This window comes from Thalia democratica, chromosome 8 (assembly GCF_965202585.1).
Source record: "Thalia democratica chromosome 8, ktThaDemo2.hap1.1, whole genome shotgun sequence".
Lineage (NCBI taxonomy): Eukaryota > Metazoa > Chordata > Thaliacea > Salpida > Salpidae > Thalia > Thalia democratica.
In genome coordinates, this window is record NC_139172.1 from 36771812 (window position 1) to 36781904 (window position 10093).

A 10093-nucleotide genomic window follows, 5' to 3' on the forward strand; every position below is an offset into this window, starting at 1 on the left:
TACATTTTAAACATTAGAGTTTAGTTCATCAACTTAGCTGTTTGTTTGAATTTCAATACTCGTGAAAGCGTTTCATTTTTAATTTTAATAAAACACGACAATGCACGTCGTTTTGTTAAAAATCTTCTGGTTTTAATGTTTTGTAATGAAACTAACATTTCATTTTAGTATTTTAAAGCTTGTGAATAAATATAGAATTTTTTGTAGCAATAAGAGCTTTTCCAAAACATTTTTCATTATTTTCAAAACAAGCTTTTCCAAAACAATTTTTATAACTCTTATAACAATTTTCTAAAACAATAAACAATATTGTTTACTTAAAGGAGTTACATTTATTTTAGTGCTTATAAAACGGAATTTTACTTGCATTTACTTGCAGTAGCAGTATCAGGTGTTTGGTAAAGCTCGAAATGTTGTATTATAAAATGTTTAAGTTTAAGTCTGAAATACTTCGTTTTCTTTAGTTTAAGATACTTCTTGTTACTTGTGTTCAATTGTAGTTTTAGTTAGTGTGTCGTGTGACTATTTTATATTTGTAAATAAACTTTTGTTGGCTTTTAAGTATCTTAGATGTATTTATCTTATCTAAAGATATCTATCCCCATTTAATTACCCCTAGCAATTTAGATTGATAACAATAAACATCACGTCGGGTCTTCTTATCGAGACAGTTTTTACTTAGTGCTTAATAAAATTGAACAATTTTGTTTAGTACATAATATATATTAAATTTTTACACCAGTATTAGATATAACACTTATTTTAAAACTTATCACTGAATTTGTTATGTTAAGGGCATAAGGGGGGTTAATCACCTTTTTCACAATTTAGTCTTATTTTATTGAATTGTAACTAAGCTATGATGAGCTGATTTTTGCAGACTTTTAAAGCTCAAAATGTTTTTGAGATAAAGCTGGTTGAAGTCGGAGACTACAATAGTAATAATCAAATCCCCAATACCTAAAATGACTTCTAAAGGGGATTTTCCTTACTTTGAAAAAATGTCAGGCTAAATTGGTCTCAGTCAGGCTAAATGAAAAAAAAATCGCGCACGAACCCTGAATATAGATTGATTTGTATTTTTGACTAATAAATATTTAACTGTTTGAAGTTAATTAAAATTTTTCCATATGAAAAAACTATCTTAAAAGAAAAATAAATCTTTAACGAGTATAAGTTTTAAAAAGTATAAGTTTAAAAAAGCTAGTTTTAATTGACCAATTATAATATTTGTATATGTACTAAACTTATTTTAGTTTGTTGTTGCTTTTATTGAATAAATATATATATTTTTAATTAAACTTAAGTTTATAAAATTTTAGAATTCCTTAGCACTCTTTTTTAGTTCTCAAGCTTTTAATTACATTAGGAGAAGATACAGTTATATAATTTACGACTTATTTTTTTTTTTCTAATTACAGTAGGTCTTAAAATATTATAGTACATTTTTTAGATATTTCTTTAAAATTCTTTAAAGTAAGTTGCAACTTTCGATATCGATAATATTTTAAATTTACTTAGAATGTGTGCAATATCAATATTAATTTAATTAATGTTTCTAAAACTTTAAAATTATAAACATTGTACTTTTAATAAATAAGCTTTCAAATTTGACAGGAGATGTTTTATATATTTTTTCATCTCAGAAAGATAACTTGAGTTGAAATTAATGTAAAAGTTTTTATACTTTTATTTTAATATATTTTTTTTAATTTCTTAGTTCTGAAACTAGAGTATTTTGAATTCTCAATTTAGATTTAAGACTTGATTATCTTTTTAATTATTTAAAGTTATATAGTAGCAATAACTAATGCATGTATAGAGCTAACACTTTTTCTTTTATCTTTAAACTATATAACTTAACTAAGTAACTTGTTTAAAACTTGATTGAAATACTTTCAATGACTTGGATTTCATACTTATAATCCATTTTTATTTTATAAATTCAGCAATACATTCACTTATTCTATAGAAGTATAACTTACTTTTAATGGATCAAAATATAAAATTTATTATTACTTTTATGTACGTTTATTTCTATTATACCAGCAATAAAATATTTCTGTGATTTACTAACAATATAAAGTAATATGATTAAAAATACAATTTATTTTAGAAATTATAAGTTAAAACTTATAGAAACTAAACAGATTTTTTGTTGTTATAGTAGCGTAAGCATTAATTCACGCATAATTGTTTTTAGTACAAAAACAAACTGTTAAACTTTTTTTAAATACTTTTATTATAATCTAAGTTTAACACAAGATAAAATGTTATATAAGTAGATGCTAGTTTTTATTTATTTTAATTTTTTTTATGCTATGAACAAGCTTACTTTTACAAAGTCATATAAAAAGTTAAATTGTCTGTTTTAAAAATTTTATAGTATTGTGTTACTACTAATTATAGAACAAAAATGTTTGTTTTTTGATTACAAAGTTTGTACACAAATAACATCTTTACCAACAGCTGAAAGTTTATTCTTTTATAAGACTGATGCTAAAATAATGTTTTTTTGAATTTATTTAACAAATTGTTATTTATATATCCCAAAAGTTTTAACAGGTTACTATATTTAATGAATTCAAAGTTTTTTATAGTGCAAAAAAATAAATGCGAGCAGTTTTAAAGGTTGAGTTTTACCATTAACAATAAATCTAACTTGAACTATATTTTTTTTTTATTTAATGCACTTTTTAAAAACTTATATGGATACCTAACAATTTAAATAAAATTCAGGAGCGTCATCAAACACTAAGAAATGCCGAAAACAAAAGAATAATATTGAATGTTACGTCACTGTTACGTCACTAGTATTGAGCACCACTGTAGACAAGTAAGAAGATTCTAGTTGACATACAGGAGTCGGCAAACAGCGATTCGCTGGCCAAATGCAGCCCTCAAGGCCAAAGTCTGCTGTGCGTGAGGTACTTTTCAGCTAAAATTATACGGTTTTAAAAAAATAAATAGGAAAGTGTTCATGGTAAAAACTTACAGTTAGGTTCTTTTTTTTTAATTATTTCTTTTTACTAGTGTTATTTTGTTGCGTATTTTGTTACTTTTCTAAAAGTAGTTACTTTTACAATCATTTTAAAACAACTGCGACTCGCGGACGTCTTTTTTCTGTACTATGTCACCCACGAATTAAAAAGGCTATTGTTTGCGTATTTAAATTGACAACATACTAGTAATTTGTATAAAAGTTTATTTTGTGTCCAACTGTTTTTATTAATGTATAAAGTTATAGCTTACTTTTAACTATATGTAAAAGATTACAAAATTAAAGCTAATAGCTTTTAACCTCTATTACAAATAATATTTTTGTTTAATATTTTAAAATAATAATAATAACAAGTAATAATCTTTTTTATTGTATAAAATAATGAACTTTCTTCTCTAATTTTTTTCAACAACTACTTGCCGCCAACCACTTCTATAACTATTTTATTAAAAGAAAAAAAAAAACTGTTACTAAAAAAGGAAAAAAAAGTTTCTGTATTTATTTAATTCACATATAGTAACTTAAAAATAAGTTATACAGTAATTTTCCTTTATTGTACCAACATATGTTTCTATGTGTTAACGAATCAACACACTTCAACTGGGTTCTGTAAAAAAATATACACTGTAATGAAAGAATATAAGCTAAAGTAGATCTACACTTTGAAATTACTTATTTTAAGTTTATGTAGAATTCACTGGTAGTTTTTTAAATAAAAAATTAAGTAAAGTTGAAAAGATATTAATTTAAGCAAAATTTTCAAAGCGTTTTATGTCATAATTAAAATAAGCTGTTGCAGCAAACTTCTTATGTTGAACTTGTTTGAACTTGAGTATGCATATTTAATATACAGTTTGATTATGTAACGGATATGAGAAAGTTGATTTTATTTTAATTCCGTCGTAAGCGTTTTATTATTATTGCAGACGTACATCAGTAAGTTTCAACTCTTAAAATGTTTTACAAACATTTTTATAAATTTTTTACTAATTTTTTTTGTCATTTAATTTTTTTAATAATTAAAATATAAAATATCGGATTAGAATTAAAAACAATAAGAGGTTTGTTTTTTATTGTTGCAAAAATCGGTACTAAATTCATTTTGACGCTCAAAATGCTCTCAATTGAACTTCAATAATTTTGTTAAATTCAAGTAGCTCTGATTTGAACTTCAGCGTTTTGTGACAAAGAGTTTTTTTCAACGACTAAACTGTACTAATAAAATAGTTATTTACATTTTAAAGTTAAACAAAAGCTTTTATTAATCCTTACGTGGCCGTAATAACAAGTATATAACAAAGTTAACTTACCTGTTGTATTTGAAAGTATTCTGTAAATTTATTATTTAGCTGCCATATAAGCTTTGTCTTTTAAAAGTTATAAAACTTTAGCTATTGTAATTCAAAGACCTTTTTTAATTTGTTTCGTAAAATTCATATGAAATATTAAACATATCTACTATAAATATTTTATTAGTTTTAAATTAAACTCCTAAATTAAATTTCGATTGTTTAACACACGTTTAATGAATCTTAGAATACTAAAAAGATTTAAATTGCAATATATGATTAGTTTTGTAACTAAAATTACCTACAACTAAATAGTTTTTGAATTATTTGTAAAAAATTTCGAACTATACTTCATTAATTAGTCTAAACAAATATTTCAAATCGAAATTTTAATTCTGTTTTGTTTAAAAAATTGTTGAAATAAATTTTTCGCTAACAATTAAGTATTTTTAACAAAACTATATCTAAACTAATAATTCTAATTCTTAACTGCAAAAAGTAAATAGTATTCTAAATGCTTTTTTCATTCATTGTTTTTCCAACAAAAAAAATATAGCTTTTAATATACACTAAGTTGTTTAAACAATTTTAAAACTTTATTAAAAACTGTACTAGCCTAATAAAGTTCTAAGTCAATAAAAAAATTACAAAGGCTTTAAAAGTTCTCTAAAATATCGTAAAAAATTACAAAACTTTTGTTACTGTTTATATAAAAAGTAGTTATTATGATGAAAATCTGTTGTGTTATGTTTTATACCTTATTAAAAAAATATATCTGACGTAATTCAACTCAAATGCTTAGATCTAAAAGAAACAAATAAATCTATTTGATTTCAAAAAGTTAATCTGTAACGGCTTTAGTCATAAAATACATAACATACTGTGTAAAAACAAAATAAAACTAACTTAAGTACTTCTACCAACACGATAAAACGCTTATGCCGAAGTTCAAACAAGAGCAGTTTGACTATATACCCTTGAGTATGACAAATCCAATTGTTGCTGCAATTGAAATGCAAACAAAGCTTCTACTGTTTGTTCAAGTGCTCATATCCGTTATTTTTATTCCAAAGAATTGCTGTATAGATAACTTAGTTTAAACACAATTGAAAAATGTATCTATGTGAACTTGATTTTTAGAACAACGATTTTGAAGATTGAGTATCATAATCATTTAAAATGAAAAGTAACCAAACTTGTAATTTAGTTTTTTATGTGCTATGATAGCTTGTAGATGCTTGTTGATGTTAAATATAAATGTTTAGTTGTTATTAAGCTTCCAATTTATAGTCATAGTTTTTTGAATTTCTATATTTTAAACATTTGTAATATTATAAATTTAGTATTTTTTGATCAAGTTAAGTCGTACAAATAAAATTGCGTTAATTTGTATGATTTATTTTATGATTATCAAAAAATATATATTTCAAAAAGTAAACTTTATAAATAAGAAAAGTTGAACATTATTCTATATTAAATCACATGGTTGATTAAGTGATGATGCTTATAGTATTTCACTTGTATAAAATTATTATTTTTTGTTTCTGATTTTATAAACTGACTAAAGATACGGTTTCTTTTAAACTAAATAAGTGAAACTAATATTTTAGATGAAATATGTTTCTTTAATTAAAAATCCACATGTGTATTAATTAAATATAGTCCTTTTACCAATTACCATAAAAATTTTAACAATAAAGTATGATGGCTCCAAAAAACAAAAACTTTGTTACAGTTTTTATGAAAAGTATTTATATTCTTAAACTAATGATTGTTGTATCAAAATCGTAATTATTAAAATGCAATTTTGGTGCATTATATTTTACAAGTAATAGTTTTACATTTCAATCTGACACAAAGAAGGTTCAATAATTAGATATAAATAAACAATTAAATCTATTTACTTTTCAACAAACTATTCTGTGGAAGCCAAAATGATAAAATAAATAAGAAAGTGTATAACACTTTTTTAAAAACACATTACACTAATGTACATACTAACATAAAAAACGCTTATACTAAAGTTCAAAGGAGACTAAACTATTTTATTCTTATACTAAGTTTGCTGCACTACTGTGCAAACAAAGTAATTGATTAATTCTCGATTGCCCACATCCTTTGACTTAACTACTATAAAAGAAACTGATATTTGTAAATTTATTACAAAAATTAGAATAAAATTTGTTTAAACATTTATTTTAATGAAATGCTTTCATGCTCCTAAATTTATAAAAATTGATTTTTGATACTAGATTCATTAATTTTATTCTATAAAACTCTTGAGTTTTTAAAAATGAACAGACTTTATAACGTAGTGTAGTTTTCTTTTAATTTTTTTTATTTATTTTTCCGTATAAAAAACACAGTTCTAACCCTGTTTATATATATCTAAAACTAGCTGTTTTGTTTTTTTAAGAATTTAACCTAAGTCAATTACAACTTTCAACTCTACTGAACAGTAAACATAAATGTCGTACTACCTATAAAAAATCAGTCTAAAAGTTCTAATGGTAAGATTTATAAATTAAACAGCTAAGTAGTGTTTGTCTACCAACACTTAAACGCTTATATCGCAGTTCAAACAAGTGCAAGAAAGCAACTTGAATGTACATGCGAAATGTTTGCTTAGCAACAACATCAGAAGACAAACATAGTCAAGTTGCTCTCTTGCTCTTACTGAAACTTCAATATAGCAAATTGCAAACAAAGTTATGTGTTGTTTTCTCAGGAGCATACATCTGTTCTTTTTTAACTTTATTTCATTGAATTTGAATAGTGACAAAGATAAAATTCAATTTTTATTCACTGTTGTTCTTGCTTTAATTAAAATTTAGCTAAATCGAATTAGATATTTAATACTTTATTTGTAGGCATGCCACAAAAGCCTGTAAGTTTATCTACTACGGTAGTAGTGTTTTAATTTAAAAAGTTTAAATAGATTATGAAAATCGCGCTAAAATTTAATCAGAGCATGTGAAATATAATTGAAAATTAATTAAATAAACTTTAGTTTAGTTATATCTGTGCTGTGGTCTGTACTTGCTTTGTGACTGTAAGTACTTATTGATGGTAAAATACAATTTTAAAGGATTAAAAGATTATATTTTACTAATAATTTGGAAGTTTAATAGCTCAAACTAGTTTTGTTATTATGAAAACATTTCGTTCATTTTTGTTTTTGAAGTTATAGTACATTACGTTTTTATTAAATTAAAGTTTATTTTTTTTTTTACTTGTAAGCGTTTTATTTCTTTAATACGTCAAAATATAAGCAAATAGAAAACACTCATTGAAAAAAATCTTTTATATGATGTACATTGAAAATTTTTAATTTTTAATTGCCTGAAGATTTGTTTAGGCCAATGTAACAAAAGTTTAAGATAAAACTATAATTTTGTTTTAAAAAGTATTTTTATTTCAATATTTCATTATATATTCATTCAATAAACTATATGTGTTAGTTTTTCAAACTACATAAGGACGCTCTAAATTTTCACTTGAGTTTTATTCATATTTGAAAAATATGTTTCTTTTAGGTTAGAAATATACAGGGTTCGTGCGCGTCAGGCTAAATCAGGCTAAGTCAGGCTAAATCAGTTTTTTTGAAAAAAGTTGAAAAACGTCAGGCTAAATCAGTTTTTTTATTAAAAAATTTGAGAATCTCAGTTTTTCTCAGTTCAAATGCTTCAAAATTTTAGATTAAAAAGAATTGAGAAATCTTTTTAAGATTAAATTAAGATGTGAATTGATTTCCAAATAATGATTTAGTTAATTAAGACAAAATCAGTCAGTATTTGTAAAAATAAATGCTTAAAACCTTTTGTTGAATCTCTGAAAATTTTTTAAGAATCTTCATTATTTTGTTTTGACTAGATTATATACGTCATAATTATGAAAATTCATAAAAAAAATACATTTTAAACATTAGAGTTTAGTTCATCAACTTAGCTGTTTGTTTGAATTTCAATACTCGTGAAAGCGTTTCATTTTTAATTTTAATAAAACACGACAATGCACGTCGTTTTGTTAAAAATCTTCTGGTTTTAATGTTTTGTAATGAAACTAACATTTCATTTTAGTATTTTAAAGCTTGTGAATAAATATAGAATTTTTTGTAGCAATAAGAGCTTTTCCAAAACATTTTTCATTATTTTCAAAACAAGCTTTTCCAAAACAATTTTTATAACTCTTATAACAATTTTCTAAAACAATAAACAATATTGTTTACTTAAAGGAGTTACATTTATTTTAGTGCTTATAAAACGGAATTTTACTTGCATTTACTTGCAGTAGCAGTATCAGGTGTTTGGTAAAGCTCGAAATGTTGTATTATAAAATGTTTAAGTTTAAGTCTGAAATACTTCGTTTTCTTTAGTTTAAGATACTTCTTGTTACTTGTGTTCAATTGTAGTTTTAGTTAGTGTGTCGTGTGACTATTTTATATTTGTAAATAAACTTTTGTTGGCTTTTAAGTATCTTAGATGTATTTATCTTATCTAAAGATATCTATCCCCATTTAATTACCCCTAGCAATTTAGATTGATAACAATAAACATCACGTCGGGTCTTCTTATCGAGACAGTTTTTACTTAGTGCTTAATAAAATTGAACAATTGTGTTTAGTACATAATATATATTAAATTTTTACACCAGTATTAGATATAACACTTATTTTAAAACTTATCACTGAATTTGTTATGTTAAGGGCATAAGGGGGGTTAATCACCTTTTTCACAATTTAGTCTTATTTTATTGAATTGTAACTAAGCTATGATGAGCTGATTTTTGCAGACTTTTAAAGCTCAAAATGTTTTTGAGATAAAGCTGGTTGAAGTCGGAGACTACAATAGTAATAATCAAATCCCCAATACCTAAAATGACTTCTAAAGGGGATTTTCCTTACTTTGAAAAAATGTCAGGCTAAATTGGTCTCAGTCAGGCTAAATGAAAAAAAAATCGCGCACGAACCCTGTCTTATTATGATCATTTGTATACATATAAATGTGAATAGTTATTGTTCCCCAAAAATCCCGTAAAAGCTTGGAGTTTGACAACTTATACTTAAAAATTCTGAAAAAGAGTTGAATTTGAGAATTATCGAAAAACTGAAATTTTAAACAATTTTTACACGTAAAGTAATGAAATTTCGATTTGACACATTAATCTACCATATAAATATTTTTTATTTAAAAACACATTTAAAGTAGCTTAACAGTATCATTTAAATTTTTCTATATTATTTGAGACAGTTTTTTTTTTACTTTTAACTTAATTTTATACTAAAAATAGAAGCAAAAAGTTGTACTTTTAAAAACTTTACATTGGTGCATTGTACCTTTGCTTTTAAAAATGTTTTTACCTATTGTTGTGCTTTGTATTGGAACTAAACCTACAAATTCTTCTAAAATGTCAAAATTAGTAAACCACCTGTAATAAAAATTCTAAAATGAGCAATATCTGTTGTATCAGTTCTCTCATCTTAACAGATTGATTTAAGTCCTAATTTGGTTTATGAGGCTTAATAATCTTCAAACATTTCCTAAACACGACTTTTTGTTGAAATTTAAGAAATAAACAAAAACATTTTACTAACGTCATCACAAATTATCTAAATAAGTTTTCAACTCTAAACGGTATCTTTTTTTATTAATTACATTATAAATGCCTTGACAGTCTTTTTTCTGATCAGTCTGTAGTTACTGAAAATAATCATCTGCGTTGTTGAAACTGACTTGAGTATTTATTTTTCGTTTCTCGCAATAACTCAAAACTAACGTATTATAGTTATTATAGCTCGTCTTAA